This window comes from Propithecus coquereli, unplaced genomic scaffold, assembly GCF_000956105.1.
Source record: "Propithecus coquereli isolate 6110/MARCELLA unplaced genomic scaffold, Pcoq_1.0 Scaffold2, whole genome shotgun sequence".
Classification (NCBI taxonomy): Eukaryota; Metazoa; Chordata; class Mammalia; order Primates; family Indriidae; genus Propithecus; species Propithecus coquereli.
This window is the reverse complement of record NW_012144966.1, coordinates 17,387,685-17,406,581: the sequence shown is the minus strand read 5'-3', so window position 1 is coordinate 17,406,581 and position 18,897 is coordinate 17,387,685. Positions and strand designations below refer to the sequence as shown.

Genomic DNA, 18,897 nt, shown 5'->3' with positions numbered 1-18,897 from the left:
GCATGTATTTCTCTTTACTGTGCACAATTGCTTCATTATATGGGAGACTGCTCAAGCATTGTTAGGGACCACATGCTATTCCTACATTAATTATTTATAGTTATTTAAATTATATGTTTTAACCTAATTAAAGCAATACAAATTTAAAACTGAGCTCTAGACTTAAGACCAGTTTTAAATCAACTTTTATTTTTATATCAATATGTTTAGTGCCTATAAGTAGCTTCTGGTAACACTTAAATCAACTGAAAAACTGGAAACAGTGTTTACCACTTGGTTCTGTGATATGGTGTTTTATGCAGAGTAATGATACTGGACTTCCAGCTTCTAAACAAAAAATCTTACCCCAACTGCCATTATTCTCCAAGTCACAAATTCTTACTAGATTGTCAGCTGTAACATTCATGACAATATGTAATACATTGCTCCAATCACTCAGTGCCAGATTCCATCTTACACCCGGTTTTTAAAAAGCAGAGTTAGGAGGGCACATAGAGTTAAATCCTGGAGTGTGTCCTGGGCAATAGAGATTCTCAATCCATAGAAACTTCCTGGAATAACTCTCCACTTATATTTCATAAATTGATTTAGTTAAGTAACTTGATTAGTGAAAGATACACTTCACAAGTTATGATCCAATACCTAAAGAGTATTTTATTGAAAAGATTTAAGGAATTATGCCAAATCAAAAACTCATTAAAGACTTAAACTATCATTTAGGGAAAACTCATTTCTCTTTTACATGAACAATATTGGTGGGAAACAGGAAAAAGTATATAAACATTTTATATTCTATTCTATTGTCAGTTTTTAGTATACTTCAGTAAAATAAAGCCAGCCAAACAAGTAATTACGGGTATCCTAAGGAGTGATATACTAGAAACCCTACAATACTATAATACCATTCTGTATCTTAAAACTAAAAGATATTTTTAAAAAGATACTTTTTAACAGGTAAAATGAAGAATTTGCTTCATTTAGAATTAGTTCCTCTGGAAATAGCTGCACTCTTGCTGTTTTTCAGTTTTAGTTCTCTTTAGAGCCCCCCTACTGGGATTAATATTCTCTGCAAAGATCTCCTGCCTTAAATATTAGTTTGAAGGTGTTCATCTTATTCACTTGCTTTCCCCACAGGGTGTTGGATTTGTGTTTGTAATGACAACTAGCATGGGGCTCTTTTAAGCCAATTTTACATACCCCATGATGTGTGGAACCAACAGTGCAAAGCTACTCTCAAGCTTTCTTCCCATAAACAAATAACAAGGAGCCTGTAAGTAGGATGTCTTTGTGTGAAGCTCAGAGAGGGTAGGAACTTTCCTGCCACCCTTGCCAGGCTATTTCTCACTATCACAACACCTTACAAAAATGGGACTGTAATAATTCACAAAAGTCAGTAATAATTTGTCAATTACTGAAAATATTTTACCATCACTACACTAGTGAATAATTCATGTTAGCTTGCATATATTTACATTAAGCTCCAAAGAAAGAGTATTTAGCTTTTGTAGAATTACAAGTTATACAAGTTATTTGTCTTATAACTACAAAAAAGAAAATAAATATTAGTATATAGTAGTAATAGGTGAAACCTTTTCTGTCAAGTAAAAACACAAATTTTTCCATTCATAGCAGTGAATCAAAGAAGTCACCAGCCATGGCAATGAATAGTTTCCTTGTTTTAGTGTATCAATTAAAAAAGATAAAGTGGCAGAGTATTTTGCTACATTTTAGCAGATTTGTCTAAAGAATTTCTGTCTTTTCAAGTTGGCAATTTGCATCCAAAGCCTTAAAAAAAAAAATGATAGCTAGAAATATGTTCAGTTACATGGAAAAATAGTCACAATATGTTGCTGGTAGGGAAAAAAAGGCTATTTTGTGTGATCTCATTTTTAAAATCACTAATGAAATAAGTTCCTATGGTGAGGAATGGCAGCCTCTGGCTGACAGAAAGTAAAGAACTGAGGCTGGCTGACAACTATGGCACGAGCTTGGGGACTGACTCTCCACCCCAGACTGCAGCGCTGGCCTACAGCTTGGTGGCAACCTGAGAACTTGGCTGTAAAAGCAGACTTCTCAGACTCAAGTCCTAGTAATACCACTTACCAGTTCTGTGACCTTAGGGAAGTTATTTAACCTCCTTATCCCCCCAGTTTTCTTATCAGTGAAACCAACATAATAACATAAATGCCATTGGGTTGTTTAGAATAGCTCAATTCATGTGAAGCATTTAGAACAGCAACTAGAATATTGTAAATGTTCAATAAAAGCTTAAATAAGTGAATGATTTTAAGGGGGTGTATTACCTATCTATTGCTGCAGAACAAATTTCCCTCAAATTTAGCAGCTTTGAAATTACAAGAGGATTTATTTTCTCACATTGTCTAAAGCTTAAGGATCCAAGAGGGTAGCTCTGGCTCAGGGTCTCAGGAAGCAGGTTGGAGCCAAGCTATGTGATGAGGCTACAGTCGTCATGAGGCTTGACTGAAGCTGAATCCCCTTCCAGGCTCACGCAGGGGACTGTTAGCAGGCCCCAGTTCCCTGCTGGCTGTTGGCAGAAGGCCTCCACTCCCCACCACGTGGGCTTCTCCACAGGCTGCCTGAGTGTCCTCAAAGCATGACAGCTGGCTTCCCCCACAGCCAGGAAGGAGTGTAAGCGTGCAGGAGTGGATGGCAGGAGAGTGCCTGAAACAGAAGGTTTGGTCTCTTCTCACTTAATTCCAGAAGTAGCAACTTCCATCACTTTTGTTCACCTCTGGTATTATGTGGAAGGAAAGTACACAAGGGTGTGACTACCAGGAGGTGGGGACTGGGGGAGCCAGCTTGGGGCTGGCTTCCACCAGAATAGAAGGAGGACTGAAAAGTGAAATTTCAGTATAAAGAGGAATCTGAAAGTCAAAGATAGATCAAGAGACGGACATTACGCTTAGGTGGTCGCAGGTTCTCTGCCACTAGGCCTGTTCAAGGGGAGTCTTGGTAGCACTTGGCCTTGCTGAGGAAAAGGATATTAAAAGACAAGGGTGATTGGACTTGAACATTCAGATCTCCTCCAAGCCTGGGCTTTTGTGACGTTTTCTTTCATGTGGTCAACTATAATCATAACTAGATAGGAGGCCTCTTGGCCTCTTCAGGACCTAAATCTTTGTCTCCAACCAAGTATTAAAAACAAAGGAAGATCTTTATACATTTTTTTTTATTGAATTCAATTTGTAGCCAAGATGACATTAAAACTATTATCAGACTGAATCAATAAGAACTGACATGTTTATCTGTTTATATATATTTTAAATATATTTATATCCCTGTGATCAACTTCTTCGATTTTGCCATAACAAGTACTTTATATTCATTTACATTGCATTTCTTTAGGGACTTCTCCTTCACTTTATAAATTTTTTAAAGGTCTAAAATAACTATAAACCCATGTAACTTCAAGTAAAACATCTTGGAGGAAATGTGTAGTTGCTAGGTGATAGAGAAATAAAAATGAAAAATAGGATCACATCATCCAAGATATTTAAGAGGAGAATGGAAATACAAAGAAACTAAATAAATGCCAGTTGTATCTCAGAACAGTTGGACATTGTTAGACTTTCCATCTCTATAGTCCAGATTCCACTTCTATATTCTTTTCTGAGAAAAAAAAAATGCATTTCTACTCCTGCATCTCAAATTCAACGATCGTAACCTCCAATCAGAATACAATTCTGAGGGAAGATGCTACCAAAGAGATAGTGTTATTCCCTGTCCTCCAAGATGTAGATGCCAAGATAGGACTAAATGTGCAAGCACTTTCCTAGATGAAATGCCCATGTGAAAGAAAGTAAGAATGATAGGAAAAGCCAGGAGAGCCATTGAAGAGCGTTGGAACAAAGTGTCCTGGGGTGCCATGCAGAAAGTCACTGAAGAGTTCTTGAGCCAGTTAGCCAAGAATGTAGTCCCCTGTCTCTCAGGAACATTCAGTCATCTGGTGAGAAGTTGGTCATGGGTAGTGTGGCCTCTGTGCAAACTCAAGGATGGATTTCAAAGCTCAGGGTTGGGGGACCCCAATCAACTGTGCTCCCCATTGTAGGAGGTTTGCAAGACACTACTCTCATGGCTGCCACAGACATCAAATCTTCAATGCAATTATTACAAAAAGAAAGGAGCATTTGAATATCTAGACAAACTATTTTCGAATAAGCATGTTAACTAATAAAAATCAGCTCTTGACTATTATTTGAAGAATTTTTATCTATCCTTCTCTTCCCGTGACAAAATTATTTATCTAAAAGATAATTTTAAATGACCAGCATCCTATCATGTAGATATTCTGCAATTTAATTAAGCATTCATTCATTATTGAATACTTAGTGCCACTGTGTGGTGGACACTGGGATACACCACTATTATCCCCTTCAGGAATGAAGGACTTTTTCTAAGCTTCTGGAAATGCTCCCCTAAGATGGCCTACACATAGCCTTTGGCAGAGTTGTGCTTGGTGTATTTGACCCCTGGAGCCATCATTGCTCTAACATCCTTTCCCTCTTCACATATTTATTTGTGAAATAAAACACAAATAATAATCAGAAAAGAAACACAGGTAGCAAAAATTTTCTTTTATTGAATTTTGCCGATATGAACAAATAAGTAATGTGCTACAAAGAGTAATGGATTAATACTTTTCAACAATATTCTTGTATTTTGGGGGGAGAAGGGGAAATTAGTCCTGTAATGGGTGTGTTGTCATACCAAATAGTAACACTACAGTTTCTGGTTTTGAGCTTAACTTCTGCAAATTTGCTAACGACTTCATCGAAATCAATCTTCTCATATTGATGTTCAATTGCCTAAATAGTCAGATTTATCAATCTCTACTCATAGTTGACAGAACAACAATTTCTATTAATCTTCAATTTTGAAAAGGTGCTTTGATGTGAAGCAACAGATATACAGTCACAAAGAATCTGAAATATAAGGTTAAGTTGGCAGAGATTAATAAAATTTCATTTTGTGATAAACTCCAGAAATTAAAATGTTGTCCATGTCATTTCTACTAGCCTTTAAATATCTCCTTCGTCAAAAATTTCCACTAAATATTTTTTTAAATTTGTGTAAATGTATGGGATACAAGTGTAATTTTTGTTACATGCATAGATTGCATACTGGTGAAGGTAGGGCTATTAGGTATCCATTGCACAAATAACATACATTGTATCCATTAAGTAATTTCTCATCATCCCACCAAACCCCAAATTTCCAAGTCTCCATTATCCATCATTCCACACTCTACGTCCATGTGTACACATTACTTAGCTCCCACTTGTAAGTGAGAACATGTAGTATGTCTGAGTTGTTTCACCTAAGATAATGACCTCCAGTTCCATCCATGTTGCTGCAAAAGACAATTGCATTCTTTTTTATAGCTGAATACTATTCCACTGTGTGTATATATATATATACATTTTATTTATCCAATCATTCATTGGTAGGCGTTTAGGTTGATTTTGTTATTTTTGCTTTTGTTAATAGTGTAGCAATAAACAGAGATGCAGGTATCTTTTTTGATACAATGACTTCTTTTCCTTTGGGTAGATACCTGGAAGTGGGATTGCTGAATCAAATGGTAGTTCTATTTTTAGTTCTCTGAAAAACCTCCATACTGTTTTCCACAGAGGTTGCACTAATTTACCTGCCTAGCAACAGTATATAAGCATTCCCTTCTCTCTATATCCTTACCAACATCTGTTCCTACCACACCCAGCTAATTTTTAAATTTCTTATATGTTGTCCAAGCTGGTCTTGAACTCCTGCCTTCAATCGATCCTCCTGCATCAGCCTCCCAAAGGGCTGGGATTACAGGTGCGAGCCACAGTGCCTAGCTTTTTGTCTTTCTAATGATAGCCATTCTGACTAGTGTAAGATGATATCTCACTGTGGTTTACATGTGCATTTCTCTGATGATTAGTGGTGTTGAGCATTTTTTCATATGTCTATTGGCCATTTGTAATGTTTTCTTTTGAAAAATATTTATGTCCTTAGCCTACTTTTTAATGGGATTTGCTGTTCTTGTTTGTGTTCCTTGTAAATTCTGGAAATTACTCACCTGCTGGACACATACGTTGCAAGTATTTCTCCAATTCTGCAGGTTGTCTATTCACTTTGTTGATTATTTTGTTCACTGTGCAGAAGCTTTGTAGTTTAATTATGTACCATTTGTCTATTTTTGTTGCCTGTGCTTTTGACGTGTTAGTCATGGCCTCTTCGCTTTCCACTAAAAATCTTTACCAAAAAAATTTAACATAAATTTCCATTATATAGACGTTCCTCAACTTACAATGGGACTACATCTCAACAGACTCATCATAAGCTGAAAATATCCTAAGTTGAAAATGCATTTAATATACTTAACCTACCGAACATCATAGCTTAGCCTAACCTACCTTACATGTGCTCGGAACACTTACATTAGCCCACGGTTGTGTAAAATCATCTAACATAAAGCCTATTCTATAATAAAGTGTTGAATACTATACACAGATGAGCATTTTGTAGACATGACAGGATGTAAAAACACAAAGTAAAATATCCAAAAACACTGGCAACAGCGTGAGCTGTAGAGCATTGGTTGTTTACCCTCCTGATGGAGTAGCTGACTGGGAGCTGCAGCTCACTGCCTCTGCCCAGCACCGCATCACAAGAGAGTATCACACCACAGACTGCTAGCCCAGAAAAAGTTCAAAATTCAAAATCTGAAGTAGGGTTTACATTGAATGCATATACTTTTGCATCATTGAAAACATCGTAAGTGAGGGATTGTATTTCATAAAACTTCAAAAGTTCATACCACACATAATTGTTCAAACAGTTCCAGGGACATTCATATCTCCTGCTCCTGTGATAATACATATTTCTACATGTATTTAAAGAGGAAATTCAAAATAAACAATGAGAGACTGAGTTCTTACTCTTGGAGCAGTAGTGTGCTTGCTGTGGAAGTTATTCCATGTCAGGGGCCAACTGTTTTTAACTAGGAGTTCTCCAAATTCATTTCCCTGTAAAATAAAATGCTTTTTAAAGGGTAATGTTAGAGATAGGAGAAATCTAACTCTCACACTCAATACGACACTCAGCACAAAACGCTATATCTCAGGTATCAAAACAGGTGTGTGGGCTTGTGCAAGTGCAGTGGTGTTTACAAATAATTGATCACAACCAGTTACAGAGTCCTTTGTTCCTTCTGCACTCCCACTGCTTCACTTAACTAGCCTTAAAAATACATATATACATACATGCACACAAACAAAATGGGTGTGTGGATTTCTCCCCACACAACAAGAAATTCTCCAGCGGACACCAACCAAGTATCATATAATTCAGTTTAAATTTGACACTATCGGTCTGAAGTTAGCACCAGAACCTGCAGGTTAAAGGCTCAATCCCAGAAGACTGCCCCCTCTTCAGATGTCAGTCTCAGATGTCGGTTACAAGTCCCAGGTTGTGACCTGTGCTTCTGACTGACCAGCTATAAAGCAGGTTTCCCACGACCCCCTCCCTGGGTTTGATTAATTTGCTAGGACTGCTCAGGGAGCTCAAGGAAACACTTACATTTACTGGTTTATAATAAAGGATATTACAAAGGATATAAATGAACAGCCAGATGAAGAAGTACACAGGGCAAGGTACGTAGGAAAGGGCCCGGAGCTTCCATATCGATTTCAGGTGCGCCACCCTCCAGGCACCTCCGCATGTTCAGCAATCTGGAAGCTCTCCTAACTTGTCCTTTTGAATTTTCATTATGTAGACACGATTAATTAAACCTTAGCCACTGGCTATCAACACAGCCTTCAGCACCTCTCTCCTCCCCTGAGTCTGGGGGTGGGGCTGAGCATCCCAACTCTCTAACCTTGCCTCTGTCTTCCTGGTGACCAGCCCCCATCCTGAAGCTAGTTGGGACTGAAAGTTCCACCCCTTCATGCACATGTTTGGTTCCCGTGGCAAAAGCCCCACATCTTGAGGCTATTCAGGAGCCAAGAGTGGCCTCATTAGAATAAAAACTGCTCCTATGACCCTGAAAATTTCAGGGGATTTAGAAGCTCTGTGGTAGGAACTGGGATCAAAGACCAATAGCAGAACAAAATGAGCTTACAGAACAAAATATTTTCCTAGCACAAGGGTTTTAGGAGCTCTCTGTCAGTAATTGGGAGACAAAAACCTATATACATGTGTGTATGTACAAATATATATATATATATCTTATTGTATCAAATATCACAGATGAGTAATAAAAGTATACACATTTGAAGCTTACATATATATCTTATTAAAATCCATAGTAATCCCAATTAATTAGACCTTAGACCAACAAAAGTTGGAAGAATAATATTTTATCACTAACATTGTTTAGAATTTAAGGTGTATGGTAGTATTAAAAAGCAGACCCATTTTGTAGACAGTTCATTATTGTTTTCAAATTCTCTGCATATATTGCTCTTCCTTTTCACCTATACCCAGAAATGTCTGTCCCTCTGCTCCACCCTCTGCTTACCCATCTCTGGGGATGCTTCAGCTAAACAAAATTGCCTTGCCCAAGGTCATACCTCCCTTCAGGAGCAACACATGTCCAATTATTGATGAACAGAGGGCACAAAGGCCTGACTCCTGGTCTCTACTCCGGGACAACTCAGAAGGCCATCCCAGCACTGTAGCTGCCTGTGGGGTACGCTGAGGCCTTCCTTGAGTCTGCATCAGAGCTCAAGTTCTCCTTCTGCCCAATCTTATTTCTTTCCATTCCTTTCCATTGGTGTTGATCCCAGTGATCCTCCCTAATAAAGCTCTTGCACACTAAAACTAATATTAAAATTAAAATATAAAAAAATGAAAAAGTCCTGCTTCATGGGGAAACCCAACCTGTAATACTAATTTTTCAGTTTTATGAAGAAGTCAATAAAAACTGGTAGTTAGAATTGATATTGTTTTGATTATTAGAAAAGTTAAATTTTGTTCCTGACATTTTTGGGCCCTTTGTACTTCTGTTTGTGAACTCTCTCTCCTTTGTTTGTTTTGTTTTTGGGTCACTCTCTCCTCGTCCCCCAGGAGAATTGCCCGCCCTTTGCCAATTTTTCTTTCTTTTGTTAACTTGCTCTTTATAAAGATATTAATTCTTTGCCTGACACATTCAGGCCTGCCCAAAGTCACATTCCCTTCTTAGCAGAGGATTCAGCCTATGGGAATCAAAACAGATTTTGTCAGTCTTGTTTTTCAGTTTTGTTTATGATTTTTGAACACATAGATATTTCAAATACTTCCGTCAAAATCTTTCCATTTTTTTCCTTTACTGTTTCTGCCTTTTGCATAGTACCCAGAAAGGACTTCCACACTGGATATATTGTGATGTTGAAATGCACTGTGTCATCGCTCTCGGTTCTTTGGATTGAACTTCCTCATTTTCTACTCACCTCACAGATGGGAGATCACCCAAGCAAATGACATCTCAGGTTCATGAATCATGAGAACTGGTTCTCACTGCTTTAGAGGCAAAGTGGAGTGGAAAAGTGGTGACCTCATTCTCCCCAAGCAAATCCCACTCACCCAAATCCTTATAACCTCCTATCTTTGGTGACTGCAAGTCACCACTCTTGTCACTGACTCTCCTTCTTACACCTACATCTGAGGTTCCATGTTGTGCGCTATTCAGTAGCCTGCCATCTAGTGGTAGCAATAGAGGAGTACAGGCTTTCCCCCAGAGGAATAGCCCCATTTCAGAAGACAACTCTAAGGTCAACTGAACAACCGTATTTGTATAAAATTATGTATAGTTTTAAAATAGTGAAATTAATTATAAACCTGGAGTTATAATATCTTTCTTTTACCTCCAGTTCTGCCATTGTTGATTTGTGATGTCTGGTGGAAAAAAAATTCTTTAAGCTTTTTGAAGTTGGCTTTCTCTTTTCTTAAGGTAAGAAGGTGTTTTTTTGTTTTGTTTTTCTAGACAGAGTCTCCCTCTGTCACCGGGGCTAGAGTGCCTTGGCATCAGCCTAGCTCACAGCAATCTGAAACTCCGAGGCTCAAGGGATCCTCCTGCCTCAGCCTCCTGAGTAGCTGGGACTACAGGCGTGTGCCGCCACGCCCAGCTAATTTTTTTCTATTTTTAGTAGAGACAGGGTCTTCTTGCTCTTGTTCAGACTGGTCTTGAACCCCTGAGCTCAAGGGATCCTCCCACCTCGGCCTTCCAGAGTGCTAGGATTAGAGATGTCAGCCACCATGTCTGACCAAGAAAGCTGTTTTTAATGTCCTAATTTCTCTTGTCATTTCCAATATGTTCTGTAATTCCACTCCATGTGGCCTTTGGAGCATTCTTACACCAAGAAATTTCCTTTATGGAAAATAGAAAAATCATTTCAAATATTTTGAAAAGATATTTTGTAGTAATTTAAAAAAAACGCTTTGCCAACTAAATACTCTTTTTTAAAAAAGAACTTATATTTTGCAGAAATAGAACCAGTAGATTGGAATTCTATGAGAACATGTTTTACTGTGCTAGGAAAACAGTTATTTCTAATACTTGGAGATACATGAAAATTTAATCAGCCTCAAAGTCATGAGTTCTTCTGTATTTTTGCAGTTGGTGTGACATTTTATCAAATGGCCTTTGAGGTCCCTTTGTACTGTGTTAGTATAAACCCTTTTCTGATTACAAATCTTTCTTCTGTGACATTTTTCTAGCCTTATAATAATGTAAAACAACGACCTTTGTACCTATAATAATTTATTTTTCTTAGTTCATATTTTCTCATAGAAATACTGTTCTTGACATAATAATGCCATTTATTATTCCCACTGGTGAATTTTCCATCATTAGTTTATGTACTTACCATACAAGTTACTGCTGTAGCAAGACAGTTCCTGGGCTCACTGCCATCAAAATAGAAAAAAATTTAAAATGGGAAATATATTAAGGAGAGAGAAAATACTGTCAAGCTATTAAGTTTTAAAATACACGTAAATTCAAAAAGTGTAATTTCTTCCAGTTAAAAACATATTGAATGTTTATAAAATAGTACAATAAGTTTTGTAACACTTTTCAAATAATTATTGTTATGAATCAGAATTTCCCAAATAATGTTCCAAAGAATACTACTTCTTCAGATTGTTAAAGGTGTTAATTACCTAAATAAAGGAAGTCATTGTCCAGTCAACTGTTAGGAAAATGCTGGGTTAAAGTTAAGCAGCTTTAATTACCAAAGGACTTCTCAGAGACCTGACCATGTTGATATGCACATTGTTCACAATGAGATACACTACCTATTGCATTTCCCAAACCTACGCATTCACAGAGCTCCCTTTTTCCCAACAAGAACCTTTCAAGGATCCTTCAACAAGATAAATTAGTTGTGACTATACAGGTCACAACTAACTGTGACTAGTTGTGACTATATAGGTCACTATATAGGGTAAATGAAAACAGACTGCGTAATAACAGACAAAAATGTAAAAAGTCACTTACCGTTTAGAAGGAAGGGACAAAAAGTGTGGCATTTGTGATGAAGACCAATGGTCATTTGGGAAATGGAGTAAGAGATGGGGAGTGACAGAACTCCTTGACATTTAGTGACATGGCTAAAGAATCTCTTAACACAGACAACTGGAAGCCACTTGTTAAAATTTTGATGTGCCATTTTTCAAATTAAAAATTAACAGATAAGATGAACCAAATGAAGATGCTTGTTATAATGGTTCAAAACCAAAACAAGCCTTTGAAAAATTAATTCTGCCACCCCAAGAAGCAAATATTTTGGTGCCTCAATAACCTTTTCCAATGTTCACCCACACTGTTTCAGGGGTCATCTCTTCAGGGTGGTTTTTGGGAGAGTTTCATCACATGTATTTCTCTAATGGTTAAGGTTGTGCCAAAAGTATGGATTGCTCTGGTGAGCAGAAAAGAAAATAAGGACAGAATAAAATATAATAAAATGTATAGGGAAATTATCTTTCTCAGGTAATTATTCATTTCATGGTAACTGGCAAAGAAGAGTGGCTTATCTCAACCTTTTTCAAGACACTGCAAACATATCATTTGTGAGTACAGGCTGCTGGTCAAGGACAGAGTGACTAGCCAAGAAGCTCTGCTCCCCTAGGTCTCGTATCTAATCCCCTAATGCTGGGTAAATAGATCCCTGCTCACCTGTGGTCCATTATCTGCAGGGGGTGCTGTCTGGTCCAATTCATGAGACTGGGTAAATCACTGCTTCCCTGCAATGTGGCTCTTGGGTCCTGTACTTTTTTAGTCCCCACCACCCTCAAGTAGAGTAAGTCAATCCTGCCCCATTTGGTAGCATAGTAGGTCAAACTGCAGAAGCCCCAAATTTGCTCTTTTCTAACCACGAATAGTGCTGGCTATTCCCATCCGTGTAGCAAGCCAAATGGGCTGTCATTTGCACTTTAGACTCAGCTTTCCCTCTGGCAGGCTCAAACTCAAAGTCTACATTTGGAGAAACTAGTAAGCTGCTCAAGCTTCAGCTTCCAAAATAGTTTTCCCAAAGCCCTGTTTTGGTGCAATTCAGCTGATGCTGTACGTAAATAAAATTTGTGCTAAAGTTACATTGCTGGCCCCGAATGGATTCACCCATTTGTGTAGCCCCTCCCCTTGAATCTGGGCTAGACTTGTGACTTGCTTTAATCAACAAAATGATGCAGAAATTACACTGTGCCAGTTCCAAGCCTGTGTCTTAAGAAGGCCTGGTTGCTTCTGATTTTTGTACTCTAGTGAGCCCTAAGCCACTAACAACAAACATGGAGAGGAAAGGGCTGAGACTACCTCCAGCAGTCCCCAACCTTTTTGGCACCAGGCACCGGTTTCACAGAACACAATTTTTCCACAGATGGGGGTGGTGTGGCAGCGGTGCGAGGAGTTCAGGTGGTGATGCACAGCCCTGTTTTCCTAACAGGCCACAGACTGGTACTCGGCGAGCCTTGGCAAGAGGATTGGAGACCGCAGAACAGGACTACATGGAGAAAAGTTGGGGGGGGAGGCGGGTAGAGGGTGTCCAGCCTCCAGCTGAACTGCCAGCTGAATGCAGCCATTAAAGTGTGATCACCAGCAAAATCAGGAAAATTGCCCAATTGACAGCCGCCCAGGAAAGCAAAACTGTGAAAAAATAAAATGGTTGTTTTAAGTCACTTGGAGTAGTTGGTTACCCAGCAATACATAATTGAAACAATGCTGACCTGGTTCCTTGTGGTTTTGCATAATTTGTTCAAACCTCAGAGAAAAGGAGGGGTATAATTAATCACACTCCATAAAATTCACACAACCTCAGAAGATAAAAGTCTTATACCCTTCCTGATATTAATGACTCTACTAAACAAGTTCCAAGAAGACAGTCTTCATGTCTGTCATCTCCACATTGTACTCCCAGCACCTAGCACTATGTCTGGCATATAGTAGATATACCAATATGTGTTATGACTGAATAGTAGGTTTAAGAAATGCCAAGATTAAATAAAAAAATGATAGTCTTCCTTATAACTTAGAAACTGTCTGACATACAATTTTACATATTCCCAAAAAAGTTGTTTAAACATGAATTTGAAGTGTATACTAAGAAGAGCTGTTAACGGTATATCTTTGTTTTTTTAATGGTAGAGCTTATTATGTAATGGCAAAAATCATGAAATACATTATACAGGTTGAGTATCCCTAAGCTGAAAATCCAAAATCCAAAATCCTCCAATAAGCCTTTCTTTTAAGAGTAACATCAGTGCTCAAAAAGTTTGAGGATTTGGAGCATTTTGGATTTCAGATTAGGGATACTCAACCTGTACATACCTTGGAAATTAAATTGTAATTTATATGTCCCAAAAATACAGATTTTCAAAAACCAGGCTTTTATACAAGGGGAACAAATTTCATCTATAAAAGCAGAATTAAAATCAACAAGTTTTCAAAAGAAAATTCATACCTACATTTCACCAATGTGCTTTTCCGGATAAGAAATCAACTTTTGCTCTAACCTTGACAAGAGAATAACTATTCTGTGGTAAAATATTCATAAATTTCAAAATCACCTACCCAATAACCACTGCAATGAGGTCACCATTTTAACACAAAGGAGGAAACAGACAAGTTCAAATCAACACAGTACAAAAGCTTAACACATTCCAAAGAGATAAATTCAAACTCTTCACATATAGCCTTCAACTAAAGTTCTATTGTAGATGAAGAGTCAGAAGTTTGTGGGAAAAGAATATTGACTCAGGAACAAAAATATCAGTCTTAGTTGTAGTTCTAATTTTGGCCACTAATTAGCCTCAGTGTATTCCTCTAAAAAGCAATGATTACCTCCTGACACCTACTTCTCAGTAGTCATGAGAATCAAATGATAAATATATACAGCCATTATAAAAAAAAGTAAAATGCTATACTCATGTAATATATAAGAGATATTCTTCTTAATGCCAGCAAAAAAAGAGTAAAATTCACCTATGTATGTGTTTTTGTCACATACTTTTTCTCCATTAAGTATTAGTAACTAGTTCCTTGGATACCATTATAAAGGGTGGTTTATTGAGTTTCCCACTGCTCATAATTACATCATATTTTTATTCAAAGACAAAAATTAAATAAATACAGACCCCAGTTTTTCTAATAATTATGAAATCAAAGTTTCTAGAGCTATAACAGATAAGAACTAATAACATTCTCCAGTTCCCTACCACCAGAGAGATAATATTTTAGGTGTAGAAAAGTCCACGGTTTACTAATCAAATTGTGCTTTAACCATACTAGTGAAAGTTATCTTCTTAATCCTTTAAAAAATTGAATAGGAATCTCCATTTCATTTATTTAGTAAAGTCAATTTTTATTTGATAAAGGCTTCCTAAAGGAAGGGAAGGAATATTCTGAAGTAAGGCATAACTTAACAGAAAAAAAAGTTCTTAAAGTTTTTAATTTCACTAATATCACCTATCTCCTCCTTTCCCCTCAATCCAAATTGAGACATACAAAGACAGAAATAATCAAAATGACTGGTCTGATATTGCTATTGCTCTCCAGCCACCTAATTCATTCCTTTCCTCAGACTCACATGCTCTCAGGCACATAGAAAATGAGAAGGGTACCAATATTTCAATTAAAATCTAAGACCCAAGAATGACAACATGTTAAGAACTGGAAGGAACCTCCTGGGATCATCAAGTCCTTACTGATGATGTCACTTAAAGGCAATAACTCTATCCAATGGATGGTAAATCAGCTGCATTACCTTCATTCAAGAAAGAAAACCATCATATCAACCAACTCCTGGTTCTACTTTATCTACCTATTTACTGATATTTAGGGCAAATTGCTGAAACTTTTGGGGTAGTTTGTTCTGTAATATAACAGTAAATAATATAAGTTAGTCAAAATTCTCTGTAAACTGTAAACCACAACACAAGTGTAATATTATATCTCTAGGTGTATATACAGTATGTTTCTACAGTAGGTGTTCTTATCACTGAATGGAAAAATCTGAAGGTTGCATTGTTTTAAAAAGTGCCCAGTAATTCTGAGAACTACCCCCAGACCAACTGATTAGCCCATGGCTTTCATGGATGAGCTTCATGTGGTCCATGGACTCTCCTAAAATTATATCCATAAAGCATAGGTGGATATGGAAATTTTCCAGGTCAGCACATTTCTCTAGTTTCACCAAGACTTAGCAATCCCCAAAAGGCTGAAAAGTAGCACACATATGCTGAGGGTAAATCTTCCACCGACCTTCCTCAAAATGGTATCAACATTCTCCCAACTAATTTGGCTCACAATCAGTTATTTTTACATTTTTCATTTTCCGTCTCATCAAACTGTGTCTATTCTACTTCCTTTCCATTCCCATTACTACCACCATAGCTCAGACCCTCACTACCTATGACCACAGCAATTGGGAGGTCTCCAATTCACACTACATACCTCAATTTCAATTCATACTACACACTGCTACCTGATTAATCTTCGTAAACCAAAGTTTCAAAAATTATTTCACTCTCAAATCAAAAATCATCTGTGGAACTCCCACTGCCTAATAAATCCAAGGTCATTAGCCTGGCATTAAAACCAATCCATAAACTGGTCCAAATTTTTACTTTAAGCTTTATCACCCTTTATCCTGGTAAAAATACTTTATGTTCTACTCAAACCTAATTACTTGCCTCTCCTCAAAGGATGAACTCTGTGCTCTCTTAGATCCTTCTATCTGTTTGGATTACCTTCCCCTATTCATCAAACTTAAAGGTATCCTTCAAAACCAAGAAGCCAGAAGCTCCCTCCCAACCCTACCTTGCCAAATGAGATCCCAGCTCTATCTAGCTCTTTTGCATTTGAATTCTGAGAGGATTTTTGTATTGTTTATGAAACTTAACTATATATTAAAGGCAAATAAGGCATTTGTGCATAGTACTACCCACCTAGCTAGTCCGTGAAAGTACAAACTTTTAATCATCCTCTCTTTGTATTCCCCAAAATACCCGACACCGTCATACAGTAGATGCCTAAAAATTATGCAAGGAAGTAAAAGAAATTTCAGTCATCATGGGGTAAACAGCAAAGATTACTATCACTTTGAAGTCAAAGCCCTTATCCTACCATTCCAGGCTTCCAAAAAACATAACTCTTAAGTACTGCTTTTCAAAACCATGCTGTTGTAGGTCTTATAAGCAGTCCTGCATTTCAAAGGAAGAACTATTTGAAAATGTATTTGAAAATGTCAAGCTATGTCCCCAAGAACTATTTCACATACTTTACATTTCTCAATTTGAGTTGCTCCCAACATTTGGCCATTACATTTTCAATTTTAAAAATATTAACTATTTATGAAAAGTGATAATTTCCAGTCACAGCTCATTTACTACTTTATGGTTTTAGAAAAGTCACACAAATAAAAGAATGACTTTCCTTTATAAAAGGTGCATTTTGCTTGCATAATATACAGAGACTTGGTGAGACAGGTAAAGTGGACTTATTAAATAAGCATGCACTCCTGTAGAAAACTGCAGACAACTCTAAACCACATATTTCAGTTAAAAACACTAAACAGGGGAAACAAAGATTACTTGTGGACATTATTTTCTCCACTACTATTACTGTTACATAGATAGTGAGGGATTCCAGGCCTCCTAGGGATGAAAAGTAGGTGCTTGTTGCCCCCATCTTGGTCCTGCCTCACCCTAATTCTCCATACCTGGGGGAGGAGGGAATACCCTACAAATCTGCCAATCAGCACTTGGAACCCAGCTGCAAAAGAATGCAGAGGACTCTCTAGCTCATGGGGACAAGAGGCATAGGTACCACACAGTCCTGAAATTGACCTAGAACACTCTGAATACCTACTTAAAGCTGAGGTCATGTGACTCTTAACTGTCCAATCAAAGCAGTTCTATAGGGACCTCTGAACCATGAGGGTGATCCCAATCTGGGCTCTAGAAAACAAGATGCAGACCATAAGCAAGCTCTCCTTCTGCGCCTTTCTTCTGGCTCTCACTTTGCCACAACAGTGGATCCGGTTGTCACCTGTGGTATGTATCAGGCTCTGTAAACTTGTATCTTGCTCTTGCCCTATAATCCTGTATTTCTTAAATAAACTTCATTTTCATGCTTGCCTAACTTCCACGTGTCTGGTTATTCTTCAGCCATGAGTACGCTAAGAACTGACATTTCAGACTGAAACAAGACATTACCAGTAGCATTTTAAAGCAGAAACTCAAATCTTGTTACACATTAGCCTACACAGGAAGATAAAAAGTTATGAAATAGAAAAAGAAAAATAAATCAAGGCCCTGGGAAATATTTTATTCTGGAAGAATGAAAACGTCAAAATTATAACACATACTCCTCTTCGTTGGTTAATGAAGGTTTCATATAATTACCAGAGCAAAAAGTACTCAACTCCAAATCCACATAGCAAAGAAAGGACTGTGAACAAAACTGATCATTTAAAGGTTGTAAAAGGAAGGGGCAAACTACAAAATTTAAATTTGAAAAAGAAAGAAAAAAGATGGCAGGGGAGGGTCCAAGTCACAAGTGAGATAAGGACTGGTAAAATCTGCAAGGTCACTGGGACCTACCAGGTCACAAAGGTGGAGGTGGGGGCTGTGTTGGGGGGAACTGCAGAGTCAGTGAAGAACCGGGAGTGACAAAAACGTGTCAGAAGAAGACATTGGAAGGCTGGAGTCCTTGGTTTGGGACGCTGTAATTGGGGTGAAAGTCAGGGCACGAGGAATGAGTCCATATATCTGTGTTTGGAGGGAGGTGTTAGGGAAAGGCAGAAAGGTAGAAAGGCGGCGCAGACAAGACCAAGGAAGCTTGAGAACTGCGTCTGCAGAGTCACGGAAACACTTCGCTCCTCTCCAGTATCATTTGCACAGGCCTGTGCCAGGGCCAACTTGGGGCAAGACCCGTGACCCCACCCCAGAAAACTCCTGGCCTTCGGGCTGGAGAAGGCGGCCTGGGCTGCGCGGACCGACCCCCGACGGCCCCTCAGAGGACCTCGCCCGGGGACGGACGGCGCCGGCTCCCGGCACCGCGAAGGCTCCGGGCCCGCGCCCCCCGCCCAGCCCGGCCCGCGCCCCCTGCCCTGCGCCGCGGTGTCCTTACCCGGCGCGAAGCTGTCGGCTCCCGGCAGCCGGGCGGCTACGGCAGCCGCACCTCCTCCTGCGGCGGGCGCCCTCACCCATCCGCGCCCAAGATCGCCATCTCGCAGCAGGCGCGGCAGCGGCAGCCACCCAGGCGTTGGCCCCGGAAGCCCAGGCCGCCGGCAGCCACTCGGAACCCGCACGCCGCGCTCGCCGACACCCGACCCTCCCCCCACCCCCTCCCCGGCCACGCGCCTCCCCAGCCGACCCCACACCTCCCTTCCTCGGGAGCGCGCCGCGTGCTCGTCTCAC

At 38.9% G+C, this 18,897-nt stretch overlaps 1 long non-coding RNA gene across 4 annotated transcripts; it reads right to left on the bottom strand.

The window, feature by feature from the left end:
- Positions 1–6,171: 6,171 nt before the first annotated feature.
- On the bottom strand, positions 6,172–18,801 carry LOC105809804. Of its 4 annotated transcripts, none has more exons than XR_001137468.1 (5): positions 18,608–18,801; positions 12,161–13,123; positions 10,851–10,890; positions 6,945–7,031; positions 6,172–6,258 (listed from the first exon to the last, which is right to left on the bottom strand). It is a non-coding gene; the product is annotated as an uncharacterized LOC105809804 (long non-coding RNA). The 4 variants fall into 4 exon arrangements; XR_001137469.1 differs by lacking the exon at positions 18,608–18,801 and adding an exon at positions 9,435–9,504 and having other exon boundaries at positions 12,161–13,299; XR_001137467.1 differs by lacking the exon at positions 18,608–18,801 and adding an exon at positions 13,204–13,299.
- Between the last annotated feature and the right edge of the window lie 96 nt (positions 18,802–18,897).